The sequence below is a fragment of the Propithecus coquereli genome, unplaced genomic scaffold (genome assembly GCF_000956105.1).
Source record: "Propithecus coquereli isolate 6110/MARCELLA unplaced genomic scaffold, Pcoq_1.0 Scaffold815, whole genome shotgun sequence".
Taxonomy (NCBI): domain Eukaryota; kingdom Metazoa; phylum Chordata; class Mammalia; order Primates; family Indriidae; genus Propithecus; species Propithecus coquereli.
Window position 1 is genome coordinate 520383 of NW_012154341.1, and position 14080 is coordinate 534462.

The 14080-nt window shown below is 59.3% G+C and overlaps 1 protein-coding gene across 2 annotated transcripts in view; it reads right to left on the minus strand.

Annotated features, from left to right (window-relative positions):
- The window catches only part of ST3GAL4 (ST3 beta-galactoside alpha-2,3-sialyltransferase 4), a 30153-nt gene extending 16084 nt beyond the window's left edge, over positions 1–14069 (minus strand). For both annotated transcript variants that reach the window (XM_012663624.1, XM_012663623.1), the window contains exon 1: positions 13979–14069. The gene's annotated coding sequence lies outside the window, so the exon portion shown is untranslated. The remainder of the gene's footprint in view (positions 1–13978) is intronic.
- Positions 14070–14080: the final 11 nt, after the last annotated feature.

Below are 14080 nucleotides of genomic sequence, written 5' to 3' on the forward strand. Positions count from 1 at the left end.
AGGGGGCACTCACAGTGGTCAAAATCCCAGAGACGGAAAGCAGAATGGTGGTGGCTAGGAGCCAGGGGGACAGGGAAATGGAGGTCATTGACTAATGGGGACCAGGGTTCAGTTTTGCAAAATGAAGAGAGTTTTGGAGATGGATGGGGGTGACGGTAGCACATTACGAATGTACTTGGTGCCACTGAAGTGAGCACATAAAAACGGTGAAGATGGTCAATATAACCTTACGTTTGTGCATTTTACCATGACAAAAATATCAAGGGAATACAAAAAAGCAATTTGTAGCTAAACCTGAACACCTAATAGACAAGAAAAGACGCTCAAGCTCACTAGGAACCAGGGAATGCGGATTAGAACCAAATACCCTTTCTCACACGCTGCTGGGGGGAGCGCAAATGGAATGAAGGCTAGAAGAGCACGCCACACTATCCAGCGAGGATGCAGACCTGCGTACGTTGCAGCCGGTAATTCCATCTGGAGGTACAGCCCGGAGTGACCCTCCCTTGCATGTGTGTACCCCACTCGAGGACATTTATTAAGCAGGGTTGCAATAGCAAAAAACAGAAACAGCTTAACAACAGTAAAGGGATAGGCTACAGTGTGCAACTGAATACTATGTGGCCATGTAAACTGAAGAAAATTATATATATGAATCAACTGGAATAAACTTAAAAACAAAATGTTAACTTTTAAAAGTCTTACAGAAAGGCCAGGCGCGGTGGCTCATGCCTGTAATCCTAGCACTCTGGGAGGCCGAGGCAGGCGGATTGGTTGAGCTCAGGAGTTCGAAACCAGCCTGAGCAAGAGCGAGACCCCGTCTCTACTAAAAATAGAAAGAAATCAATCGGACAACTAAAAATATATAGAAAAAATTAGCCAGGCATGGTGGCGCATGCCTGTAGTCCCAGCTCCTCAGGAGGCTGAGGCAGGAGGATCGCTTGAGCCCAGGAGTTGGAGGTTGCTGTGAGCTAGGCTGACGCCACGGCACTCTAGCCCAGGCAACACAGTGAGACTCTGTCTCAAAAAAAAAAAAAAAAAAAAAAAAAAAAGGTCTTACAGAAAGATACATAAAGTATGAGACCAAAAACAACACCATGCTTGTGCATATGTATATGTGTGTAAATGGTATGTACTTGAGTGTATCATGAAAAAATAATAGGTGTGCACCCAACTTTGAATGAGAATTATATTCTGGGGATACAGGGAAGAACAAAGTATGTCATAGGGACAAGTCTTTAGGTCTGTACTTGTAATATTTTATTTCTTGAAAATATTGGATGTATTAATAATTTGGGGAAATGTTCACATTTGTTAAATCTGGCTGATTATCACATGTAGGTCTGTTACAGGAAATTTTATACATCTGAAATATTTTTATATTGAAAAGAAGGAAGAGATTTTGAAGAACTATAAATTCAGAGGCCATACAAGAAAGATGGATGTTATCTACATAAATTTTGCACACTCGTGCGCACACAGGAGAGACAGAATAATGAAATGACAAGGGAAAAACCAAGAAATATATTTGCAACATATCTGTTAATTCCCTAAGCCTATAACATGCTCATGAAAATTTAAAAGGAAAAAAAGCAAGAGATGAAATTTTTAAAATAGGCTAAGGCCATGAATATACACTTTACTGTAGGTAAGAAATAAAAATGGCACATAGGAAAAGACACTCATTTACATTTAAAAATTCCAGTGTTGAGACTGTATTTCTCACCAATCACAGGAGCAAACCACAAGAGGCCTGAGCTGCCAGGTGCGGGAGGGGCGGGAGGGGAACGGGCCTCTCACAGACCCACGTGGGAAGAGAACACCAAGGCCACCTCCAGGGAGGGGATTCGGTCCATGGCCAGAAGTTTATTCTGCAGCAAAGTCTTCCGTGTTTGCGCAGAGACTCGTCTGTCGAGATCTTTGCCACGGCACTTTTTCCGACAGCGCCAGATGGAAGCAACTTCAAATCTCTGCGCAAACAACCTGTTTAAAAGCTCGGAGCACAGAAAATAAAACACTACGCAGCTGTGAAAAAGAGGATGTGAGCCCGTGAGTGCCAGCAAGCGGCTCCCAAAACACAATCATAAAATTTGCAGCGCAGGTGGAGAACAGTGACCTCTGTAACTCTGTGCCGTGATAAAACAGTCACACCCACACACACGTAAGTCTGTTTATGACAGACTACTCAGGAAGATGCAGAAAAAATTAAAGTGGTTGCCTCTCAGAAGGGTAGCCCTGAGGACCACCCAGGGAAAAATTTTCTTTTTCTCACATTCCCATTTGTGCTGTTTAACTTTCTGAAACTGCTGAGCACCATACACACCAACTGCAAATTTGATGGAGAGAAAAGAGGAGAAGAAGAAGAACAAATAAGGAATATAAACGTGGGGATCTCATACACCGGAACTCGAACTCTGGCTAAAACAGCGTCAGTGTGAGTGCGACACAAAATGCGCACTGTTCCATCACAGCCTGGCCGGCGAGGCCAGTAGGACTAAAGTCCAGTCCTCCCTCTGCCCAACTGTAACTTTGATGGAAGCTTATCCAACTAGAGGGGTTACTATTCCTAATTTACACAGGAGTTCCATACAGACTAGCAGCAACAACTCATTTAGAATAGTTTACTCCCAGACCAAGCTCAGTGGCTCACACCTGGAATCCTAGCACTCTGGGAGGTCAAGGTGGAAGGATCAGTTGAGGTCAGGAGTTCGAGACCAGCCTGAACAAGAGCAAGACCCCGTTTCTATCAAAAATAGGAAAAAATTAGCCAGGCATGGTGGTGCACTCCCGCAGTCCCAGCTACTTGGGAGGCTGAGGCAGGAGGGTCGCTTGAGCCCAGGAGTTTGGCATCGCAGTGAGCTACGATCACGGCACTGCACTCTACGTAAGGTGCAGTGACGGAGCTAGACTCTGTCTCAGACAAGAAAAAGACAGAAGACTTTACTCCCTCCACCCGCTTCAAGTTAAAAACAGTTGAGTGCAAAGGGCAAAGATATGGGTGTGCACAGACCAGAACCTTGCCCAAAGCACCCGTGGAGAAGCTGGCAGAGCGAGCCCATCAGTGTTTATCTTTCTACATGTCATTTCCCCCGAGCTCACAAGGAAACCCTTGTCATAAGCAGGTGTGCCTTCCGCAGAACGGGCTCCTGCCACCTTTGGTCCAGCTGTACCCTCTACCTAACTCTAGGGCAGCAGGCCGGCACTCTGAAGTGAGCTCACCAGAGGACCAGCCATGTGTGGTCCCAGCAGAGCCCTGAAGGACATGCCCCTCCTTCCCTACTTGCTCCTCAGACGTGCCAGTCTGGAATAACACCCCGTCCCAGGCCTCCTGGGACACAGGAAGGCTGTGCAGGGCAGCAGAAACAGGAGCCACGGGACCACGGGCCTGCCGCATGCAGGGCACTGTCTCAGGCTGTGCGGCAGAGAACAAGCTGACGAGGCTGCGTTCAGGGGGTCACACCTCGGTGGGACAGACGCAGGACAGACAAGGAATGACAGAGACCACATGATGGTGAGACATGCTACAGGGTCACTGACCCAGGGCAGGGGGCAGGGCTGTCGGGCAGCTCCCAGCACGACTGCAACCCCACCCGCCTCTCCTCCTGCCCACGGCTCTAGTCCCTGTGCTACTGGGGCCCTGCCAGCCACACGCGGCCCTGCCCTGAGGCAGATCCACCCGCCAGCCAGGACTCCAGGGTTCACTGCAGGGGGGGGAGGACCACACGGGGGACAGAGGGAGGCACTCTCCCCTCCCCCACATCCCTAGGCAGCAACTCCTGGAGTTTGGCCTGACCCGGCCACCCCAAGGGCAAGGATCCTCTCAGCCTGAGCCAGAGACAGCCCCCCCCTGGGCGGCGCTCCCTCCGCTCCACCGTGCTCTGCCCACAGGCAGCGCCCCTCACGGAGGGAGCGGTCCCCTGTTCCCAGGACCCCTGCTCACCACTGAGACGGACAGCGTGGCCGCGCTCGCGGCTCACGACAAGGAGGACTGTGGATGTCGGCAGGGGAGGGTCCTCACCCGAGTCCCTATCAGGAGCCCAGCAGGGCGGAGGGGCTCAGGGAAAGGGGCTCGCCAGAGGGGTGGCAGCACACGTGGGCCTGAGGGTGGGGGCAGGAAGCAGAATCGAGGCCTCCACCCCTGCAGCAGCCTGTGCCCTGGAACAGATGGCGGCAAGGGAGGCCCGCCTGGGGGAGTGTCCCCATGGTCAGTGCTCCCCTCAAGGAAGGGCAGGCCTGAGGGAGGGGAGGCACGGCCAGTGGTCCGGCAGCCACTGCAGACGACCACCCCCGGGGCTCTGAGTGACGGCCCCCAGGCAGGCAGGAGGAACACTGGCAGGGCTGGCTGGGGCTCCTGTGATCAGAGGTGACCCAGGGCCACCTCCGGCCTGGGGCTCCCCGAGCCCCCGTGAGGGAGGATAGAAGGTGAATCTGCCTCAGCACCCACCGCCCACGCACGCCCCGAGCCAGGAGGCACAGGCAGCCCCTCCCAAGCCAACCGCCTCTGTCCCGGGAACCCAACTCACACGCTGACCCTCCCGGCTCTCTGACCCGCACAGGCTGCTGTGTGCACAAACACACCGTCCGCTCCGGAACACGGCGGCCCCCCCACACTCGCCTCCCCGCTGCCCACCCCGCCCCAGCCCCACATACAGCTCCTGGGCCCTGAGGGGCTCCCTCGGCCAGGGCGCTGAGCTCCCCCATCCCTGTGGCCCGGAGCAGGCTGAGCAGCTGCGTGTGTCCCCTCCAGCCCAGTGCGCCTGCAACTTCAGCTCCGCTCCAGCCGCGTTTGTTTGTCAGCTCACAGGTCCCTGGAGCCACCAGCCAGGCAGCCTGGGCCTCAGAGGAGCAGGGAGTGGCCATGCCAGCCCTCCGGGCCTCTCCAGCTCCGAAGTTGGGGAAAGGGAAGCCTTTGCCCGCCCCCAGCCAAGCCCAGCTCCCAGGACCCCCGGGCTGCCGCAGGGCTGTCATGCTCAGGAGTACCTGGGGCGGGGGCTGCAAGGGAGAAGCAGGGGCCCGGAGAGAAGGGGAGGAACACGCGTGACAGAAGCCCTCAGCAGGAGCCCCAGCCACACCCACTGGGTGTCCCGGCCAGGCTGGACGTATCCTGGGGCAGCCTGTGGCCCAGCCGAGGCTGCTGCCCCGTGGACGGCACCCCCGCAGCACACACTCACCATCTTGCTGCCTGTCCCAGCCTCTCTGCACCTGTCCTAGTCTGAGTCACAGGGACTGGCCTCCTGGCCTACGCGGCACCCCAATCCGGAAGCTCCGAGGCCCTCCCCCAGCTGCCCCGCCAGTCTGCTCAGACCTTCTGGGCTCGGGCCCTGAGGCCTCAGCAATTTCAGGTCATCCAGCACCCACACCTGGGTGAGGGGATGGGCGGGCAAGACTCCGGCCGGTCAGGGCCTGGGGACAGAGGATTCCAGAGACTGGGGCTGGTTCAGCAGGTCTGGGCTGCGCCCACACCCACTTCTCCACAGAGCAGCCAGGCCAGGGTCCCACAGAACACCCCCACGCAGAAACACTGCGTCACTGAGGGCTGGGCCGGGGGTCACCCCGTGTGCCAGAACCCTGGGTTTTCTGTCACCCATTAGGCCCCAAGTGCTGGGTTATCTGAGGCCTTGGCCACCCACCCCTCCTCCCTATCCTTTTAGGAACTATTCTTGTTGTCAAGTTGGGAGGGCATGGCCCCTCAAGCCAGTGCAGCCTGGGGACGAGCACCACCCTAGGGCCAGCATAAATCCAGACGCTCTTCCCAAGGAAGCCTGGTGCCAGAAACAACTCAGAGAAACTGAGGCACAGAGATGGGGCAGACTCTGAAAAAACCCAGGAAGGCAAGTCCCCATGGCGACCCTGGCCCCATCTGAAGGTGGGCTAGCCCACTCCTCCCGGCCTCCTCTGACTGCCTGTCCCTCCAGCCCGGGAGGAGCTGAAGGGTCCAGGCCCCAGGACTTGGTAGCCCCCAGCCCCGCCCAGGAACATGCCCAAGCCCGGCCAGCTCACCTGGCCTTGCGGGGCTGCCAATCCAGCTGCTCCACAAAGAGAACGTCTGCTCTCACTCCATCTGGACAGCGGCAGGGACGGGGACGGTGAGCAGAGCATGTCTGCTCACCGAGGGGGGTGCGGGGAGCAGGGCCACCGAGGGGGGTGCGGGGAGCAGGGCCACAGGGTCTCCGAGGCGGTTGGCCAAGGCCCGTGGCTGGGCGCCCTGGGCGGGAGCTGCCCAGGGAGCTGGGGAGGGGCCCTGGGACCAGCCTGGCCAGGCACGGCAGAGGCTGCAGTTGGCGGCCCTCCTGAGCGCTACCGGGGAGGGTCGGAGGGGCTCTGGAACCAGGGGGAAGAGGCGCCCAAGGCAAGGGAGGGGAAGGATTCCTCTCATGGAACTTGTGCAGGTACAGGAAGGGCCAAGGACTGGCTTCTCAGGCCAGCCCCAACCTCACCTGGCCTCACTCCAGACAGGTCCCAGAGCCCCTCCTCAGCCAGTCCGGGCCTGGCGGGAAGGGCAAAGGAGACGAAGACAGAGCACCAGCAGGCTCAGGTCAGGGTACCCGGGATTTGCCCCTTCCCACCCCACGAGGAGGAAGTGCAAGCGTGAGGTCCAGACCAAGGTTTCTCTTCCTCTCAGTGGTCTCTGCCCTCCTCCCCTCCTCCTGGCCCTGTCTCCTTTCCAGCCATCCCATCCTGGTGTCTCCTGGTCCCCATCTCCACCTCCTCCTCCTTTCCTCCCCGCTTATGTAACAGGCCTGAGAACACACAGAGGGAGCTTTGTTGTCAAACCAAATCCATACGGAGCCGGAATCGGCCAAAGCAGCTGTTCCCTATTCCCTCTGCCTTGGCAAGGGTGAGACTCCGGGCAGGGAGCCCCTACAAGCTTCCATTTTGGGAGATGGGGGACGAGCACTGGCCGCAGGGTCCCCAGGCGGCTGAATGAGTGGCCAGGGATCAGTCACCACTGTATGGGACCACAGCAGGGGAACAGCCGGCCCCTACGACAGGACGAAGCCACAGCACAAAGCCAGAGTCACGAACACCACAGAGGCAAGCTCTGGGCCAGGGGTGGGCAGCACAGCCCCGAGCCTGCAAGGGTGCGGCTGCACAATGCACCCCGCGTTCTCGTCCACAGGCGGGTGCGTGCCCATGTGCTTTCTCTTGCACATTCATCTGCACACTCCTAGGCACGCGTGTACACACGCAGACACGCATCGGCCCAAGCGCAAGCAGTTGTGTGTTCACCTGGAAGGGGTGTGAACAGAAATCTCCTCTGTGCTCTGGCCAACTCCCTCCGTCCTAACAGGGACCTCTCGGGGAAAGAGCCTGAGGTCTGGAGAGAGGAGGGTGGAGGGTGCGGGTCAGAGGCAGGGGAATTGCCGGCGAGCTCCAGAAGGCCGAGATCCTGCCTTCCTGTCCAGGAAGGTGCCGAGGGGGCGACTGAGGGCCCAGGGAGCTGAGCCGAAGATCAAAGTCTGCACACTTGTGTGGGACGGTCCCTTTCCCAAGGCCACTGCTACAAGAGCCAGGCTCGCTCTCCAGTGCTGGAGCCTCCTGTCCCTGGGGCTCCCAGCGAAGGTTCCCGTGAACAGGCCTGGTGCTTCCGGGAGCCCAACCCAGCCGCCCCGGGGCCAGCGGCCACGAGGAGGACAACCGAATGCTGGGGCCTGGGGATGGGAGGGTCGGAGGGTCAGGGGAAGGAGAGAAAGGAGAGGAGGCTAAACAAAGGAGAACAGATCACTCAAGAAGGGGAGACAATCAAGGGGAAAAGAGAAGGAAAACAGAAAGGTGTGGGAAAAAGAGCAGAGAATGGGACCAAAGAGGGGACAGGAAAGAGGGCAGTTCAGGAAGCTGGAGAAAGAACAGTCTCCCATCAGCACCTCTCCTCTGCCACCCTTTGGACCTGGCCCTCCCAGCCGGCCGGCCCAGCCTGGGGGTCGTTCAGACCACTCCTCTTAGCCGGCCCAGCCTGGGGGCCCACCATGCCCCAGGGCTTTCAGCCTCAACAGTCCCAGATCTCTGGGGCCAGAGAACAGACAGGCCGAATGGGGAGGCCGGGGTGGAGGCAGAGAACCAGGGCACGCAGGCTTAGCCCAGCTGGGCAGCCCCTGCCTCCTCCCTGCCTGCAGAGAGACACACTCTGTGACCTTGAGCAAGTAAATCACTTTTCTGAGTCTCTGTTCCCTCATTTGCAGAAAGAAGTATCTGCGGAGCAGTCGCTGTGCGTCAGCGGTGCCAGGTGCTGCGGTCGCCAGGGTGAGCAAGGCGGTCGCGGGTCCTGCCCTACCATCTGGGGAGGCCTCTCCCAGCTTGAAAAACGTTTCTCCCATTTGTGTATCACAATCCCATGAGGTGGCCAGAGACCTGCCTGAGGTCACACTGCTGGAGAGTGACAGAAAGTAGATGATCTGCAGTCTCTGGGCCCTACCCCGGAAGAGCAAGGCAGCCAGCATTTACGGAGTACTGGATTCCGGGCACTGGGCGTTATCTGACATCCCGTCTCATTAAGAAGCGCTAATTTCTAGAGCAGGAAATGGAGGCCAACAAAGGCATGCTCTGCCCAAGACGACCCGCGGCCCAGGGCTGCGAGCCCACCACCTGCCTCGAGGAACACAAATCTCGGGCACCACACCACCACCCCGGGGCCCTGCCCTTTGGTCCAGCTCCTGTCCCCCTGAAGTCCACTCTGGGTTCATCCCACGGAGGGTCCCCTCCCTGCCACAGGCGTGGGACCTGCAGGGAGGAGGGAACGCAGGAGGAGGAAGCGAGGCTGCCGGGCATCAGGGAGGATCCACAGAACAGGGCTCGAGGTGATGCTGAAGGACACCCGCCATCGAGCAGGGTCGTCACTAACAGTGCCCAGGCCACCCGGGGCACAGGCGGGGGGAATACACGTGGCATGCCAGCAGGAAACGAGAGCAGTCTCGCTGGAGCTGAACGAGGGTTTTCAAAGAAAAATTTAAAGCCAAGAAACCCTCTGTCCCAGTTTCAAAGGAAATTTTAAGTGGAAACCCAATATGCAGAAGGAATAAAAGTGGAGTTGTCCAGGTTGAAGCCAAGGTGGGTGAACCCCTCCTCCTAAGATGCCCCCCAAATGAGGGTTCCACCCCAAGTGCACCTTCCTCGGGCCCTGAATAAGGAGGAGGGGTCTGATGGAGGGACGGCAGGTGACTTAGGACCAGTCTGCACAGGGACCTGAAGGTTACTGCAGAGAGGTGGCAGGTACAGGCCCGCTGACCCTGGGGTCGGTGGAATGGACGCATGTCCTCCTCAGGGGACAGACTCCTGCCCAGCCCCCACCTGGGCTCCTCCCTACCTCCCTGGCATCTGAACAGAGAGCCCCAAGGAGGCAGCACATGGCTGAGGCCAAGCCCTTCTTTGGGAAACAGCTCACGGGCTAAAGGCATGCTCTCCTCCCTTCCCTCTAGGAGGAGAAGGAAGCAAAGTAAAGACACGGTAAAGACAAAGTTAGAATAGTGGAGCTACATCTTCTATTCGTTCATCAAGCAAATATTTACTGAGCACTTATTATTTGCTAGACATCATTCTAGGCATTAAGAATATAATGCCTGGTGAACAAGACAGACAGGTTCCTGGAGCTTACATTAAAATCCCAAAACATCAGGAAGGAAAATGCCTCAAAAGTGTGCCTCGGCCAATGCTTGTACTTCCTCTGCACTGCCCCGTCAAGGTCACCAGCCGATGCTCGGATATTTCCAGTGATGGGGAACTTGCCCCCTCCAGAGGCAGAGGCACCTGAAATCTCCAGAGGGCCACACTGAGGACCCGCGGGTCCCTCTCCCCACCCAGCTGTGCAGAGTCTTAGGCAAGGGAGCCAACAGAGTATCAGATGCAATATTAGGATGTACTAATTTTATTTTATATCGAGGCAAAATACGAGGCTTCATCTCTCTGTTTTTGAGTTAATTGCTTGGGACTAAATGAAACAAGCCAGCTCCATTCTCCCAGGCCCGGAGCACCCCGATCCCCCAGCCTTCGTCACCACAGGCTTCCCTCCCAGTGATTCCCCAGCAGCAGGAACCCAGGGTGTGCCCCCACTGGCCCCAACTTCTCTCCTGCCAGGCATCCCTCCTCCCGACCTGAGCAACCTCTAGGGAACAGGCAGGGCTGTGGCTGCTGGGATCTGTCTGCAGGGCAGAAGAGAGCTCGCCACATTGGGTGGGGAATCAGGTCTTTGGGGAGCCCAGGATGGGGTGTCAAGGAGAGCCAGGCTGCAAAGGTGCTCCTGCCTGGCAGGAATCTGGGGATGTCAGATGCCAGGAGCTTCCACCCTGGCCGGGTTCCCCGTGCTCAGACCCCAGCAAGTCCCCTCTCTTTCCAGAAGTGTCTCTGGGGTTGTCCGATGAGGCCTTGCAGCCCTGTGGGCAGCAGCTAGGAGCCACATTTCCAAGGAATAGGAGTGGCAGGCAGGAGGGCCAGATGGAAGCAATTATGAGGAAAGCTGGAGAGGAGGGGTCTGGGAGGGGCTGGCAGGGAAGGAGGAAGGGGGGAGGAGGGGAGGGAGCAGAACAGAGAACCCTGCCTCACCCATCGCCTGGGCCCAGGGGATGGGCAGGGAGAGGCGTGTGGTTCAGGACAGCAGAAGCCCGGGTTTGTGTCCTGCCCTTTGAAAACACACTATGGCCTGAGCAAACACCTTTGAACCTCAGCCTCTTCCTCTGTCACAGGAGGTGATGGGCAAGCTCGGGAAGTAGTTGGGAACAGGGCTGAAAAGCACAGGTTGCGGAAGCCAGCGTGGATCTGAGTCCTAGCTCGGCTATGCGATCAAGGTCAGCTGTGTGACCTTGGCCAAGGAGTTAATCTTTCTGAGCCTCCATTTCTTCATTTACACACGGGCTTAATAATAGGCCCATTGGTGAGGCTCACATGAAGTGTGGTGAAGTGTCTAGCACATCTTTTTTTTTTTTTAAGTTTATTGGGCCAGCCTTTTAATAAGTGCTTGATGGATAAGTGGTAACTATTTTTGTCATTTGCTAAGACCTTTTTGTCATGGGGACAGATGTTCACCCACGCTGTAACTGGCAGAGGACACAGGGCAGACCCAGGGCACAAGGAGCATGGCCGCAGTGCCTGAACCCACACCCTGGAGGAAGGTTTGGACTCAAGGCAGAAACACAGCAGGTGCTGGCCCAGCACCCTCCACACTGGTCCCCGGACTCTTCCTAGATCCCTCCTCTAAACAGGAAAGCAAGATCCTTGACCAGCTCACGCGGGGAGAAGGGATGATCCTACGATCCCAGTTCGACTGGGCTTCTGCAGCCAGGCCCTCCTCGCACTCAAGGCCAGACGGGAAACCGAGGGCCCAGCGAGGCCCTCACCTCACCTCAGCCCGAGCAGCAGCACCTGCGTCCCCGCCGGGCCAGCAGCGGAGCCCGGGGCTCCAGAGTCCAGAACCATCGCATCGTCATTGTGCAGGGCAGTCTGTGGCCCGGATGTGGGTCTCCTCCTCCCAGCAAGGGACCAAAAGAAAAGCAGTGGCTCTGGACACTCACACCCTCCTCACCCTGAAAAACAGCAGCCCAGGCAGCCCGTGGGCTCAGGGTCTCCGACCAGAAGCCCCAACACACGTGGCTGGGCCTGGGCAGCGCGCCGCTGCTCCCGCTGGAGGCTGCCTCTGTAGCGTGAAGGCGACTCATACACACACACACCCCCCCGGAACGTGGCAGGGGTCGGGGTGACTCAGGCAAGGACAGCCAGGAGCCCGTGCAGAGGCGCCCAGCGCACTCACGCAGAAGCACTGAGCACCTCTGCAAAGGGGGCAACGAAGGAGAAAGGGGAAACAACGACCATGGCCCCCCAGCCTCCCTGCCCTCGCCATTTCCTCATGGAAACCAAACGCTTCGGGGCAAGGCGCCGGGTCTTGAGGAGTAAGGAGGGTCCTGAGGGCGGGAGGCGCAAGCAACAGGAGCCCAGCCGCCAGCAGCACTTGCCGCAGGGAGAGGTCGAACACGCCCGCCTGGCTGAGCAGGTGCCGTGAGCGCCGGGCGCCCCCCACTGACCGCCCAGCTCTCCGGCGTCCAGGGCGCACCTCCGAGGAACCCCACCCTCCGTGGACACCTCCGCAGGCTCCTCTCCCTGCCAGCCCAGGTGTGTGGCCTGGCAGGCACGAAGCTCGCCGTGTTAGTCTGTGGCAGGGTGACCCTTCCCCGCAACGGATGGCGCAAACCTTCGAGCTACTCTGAGAGGAGGAATTCACACCTCTCCTGGAACAACCTCTGCGGCAGCCTCTGAGGAGACACTCAGAGACACTGGCCAGCTCAGGGTGACTACGGAGTGACCACAGCTTGAGACGGAGCACGGAAAGGGGGCCTGGCCTCTCTGCTCCAACCTGGTGAAGGGAGGGAGGGCTCTTCCAGGATTTCTTACAATTCCAGAAAGGAGCAGATTCTTGGTTCTACCCAGAAAACTGGATCCTAGGAGTCTAAAGGGGCCAGCGGGGTGGAGAGGCCACAGCACTGTTTCTGAGGGGAGGGGAGTGAGTCACTGCTCCGGGTAGGGAAGGGGGTGAGGGAGGGAGGGAAGGCGGCCCAGAAGGCGCCACAGGCTTTCTCGGCCTGGGCCCTCAACTCGCGGGGCAGGAAGGCCTTGTTGGCTCTGAGCAGCAACCCACTCCCAAGCTAAAGATGCTCTCCTAGCCCAAAGTCCAAGCAGCTGGCTCCTAATTTACTTTCCAACTTCTATACCCACCACCCAACCTCCGTGTCCTCTTAGAGTCTGGGAGACTGGCCCCAACTCCTGGATCTCCCTCGCTTCTTGGTGGAGCCCAGGGCCCATGGGGCCGCCTAGCACAGGGGACAGGGCCCAGGAGCACCCTGGGAGTGCAAGGAGGAGCAGAGCAGGAAATGCATCGCAGGAACCTGGGCCACCGCAGCCTGGGCAGGGCATTCCCACACCAGCCCCCGGCAAGCCCAAAACCCACAAGTTGACTTCTAGGCCCCAAACAGCTGGCACCTCCCAGGCACCCTCTCTAGAAGCGTAAGGCAGCTTTGGAGAGTAGAGTGCGGGGGAAATATTACTACCGGCAAACATTTACATAGTTTTTCCTCCACCAGGCACCTTTCAAGGCAGTAACACATACCAACTCATTTAAAGCCTCCCTGGCAGATGCCCGGCCAGGGCCTAGAGGAGGTGGGTGGGAGGGCAGGGTCTGTGCCGCCGCCGCACAGCTCACGAGAGAGCGCACTGGTTTGCGCCTCTTGAGAGAACCCAGCCCACACCAGGCCCGTTCCCGAGGTTCCAGTAAGTCTGCCTGGACTTGGCTTCCACGCTGCGAAGTACGGGCTTCCGCTAGAAGCCGGGGTGCGGGTGCCAGCCTGTGGGTGGCCCGAGGTCGGGCAGGGCGCAGCGGGGCACCCAAAACTGCCTGCACCCCCGGCCACCGGGCAGCAGCCCCCTGAGCCAGGCCCTCGGGGCCCGTCTGGGGAACAGGAGAGGCCCCCGCAGCCGGTCAGTCCTCACAGCACACAGAGGGGCCCCCAGCGCTGGGGCTGGGCGGGGTGCCCCGAGCAGGCACCCAGAGCGCACGGCCGGGCCGGGGCTCGGCCCCAGCTTAGCGCAGCCCCCCTACGCCTCCTGCGCGCCGCCCCCCGCCCGGGCGCTGAGGCCCAGGCCCAGGACCCCCAGCACGTGGCCCCGGGCAGGGCCAGCCGCCCGCCGGCAACCCCACCTTTGGGCTCCCGAACTCGGGCGGACCCTGCGGAGCCTGTCAGCGCCGGCGAGGCCGGCCCACGTGTGCCCGACCCGGCGGGGCAGCTGTGGGGGGAGAGACCGTCGCGCGCAGGACGCCGGCGCAGGGGGCGCGTCTTCTGCGGGCGCCGGGCCGCGGGGCAGAAACTCCGGGACGGGGACTGTGCTTCCTGCCCGCGCCGCGCTGCGGGGGCCGCGCTTCCCGCGAAAACGGTCCAGGGAGGGCGCCGGGAACAGCTCCCCGCCCGCGCCCGCGTGCGGGCCGCACCCCGAGGGCCGTACTCACCCTCGCGGGGCGGGCGGGGCGGTCCGGTCCGCTGGGCGCCGGCGGCTCCTCGGCCGCGGTCCCGGCGCAGGGCCGGCCTGGGAGCGGGCGAGGCCGCGGGCG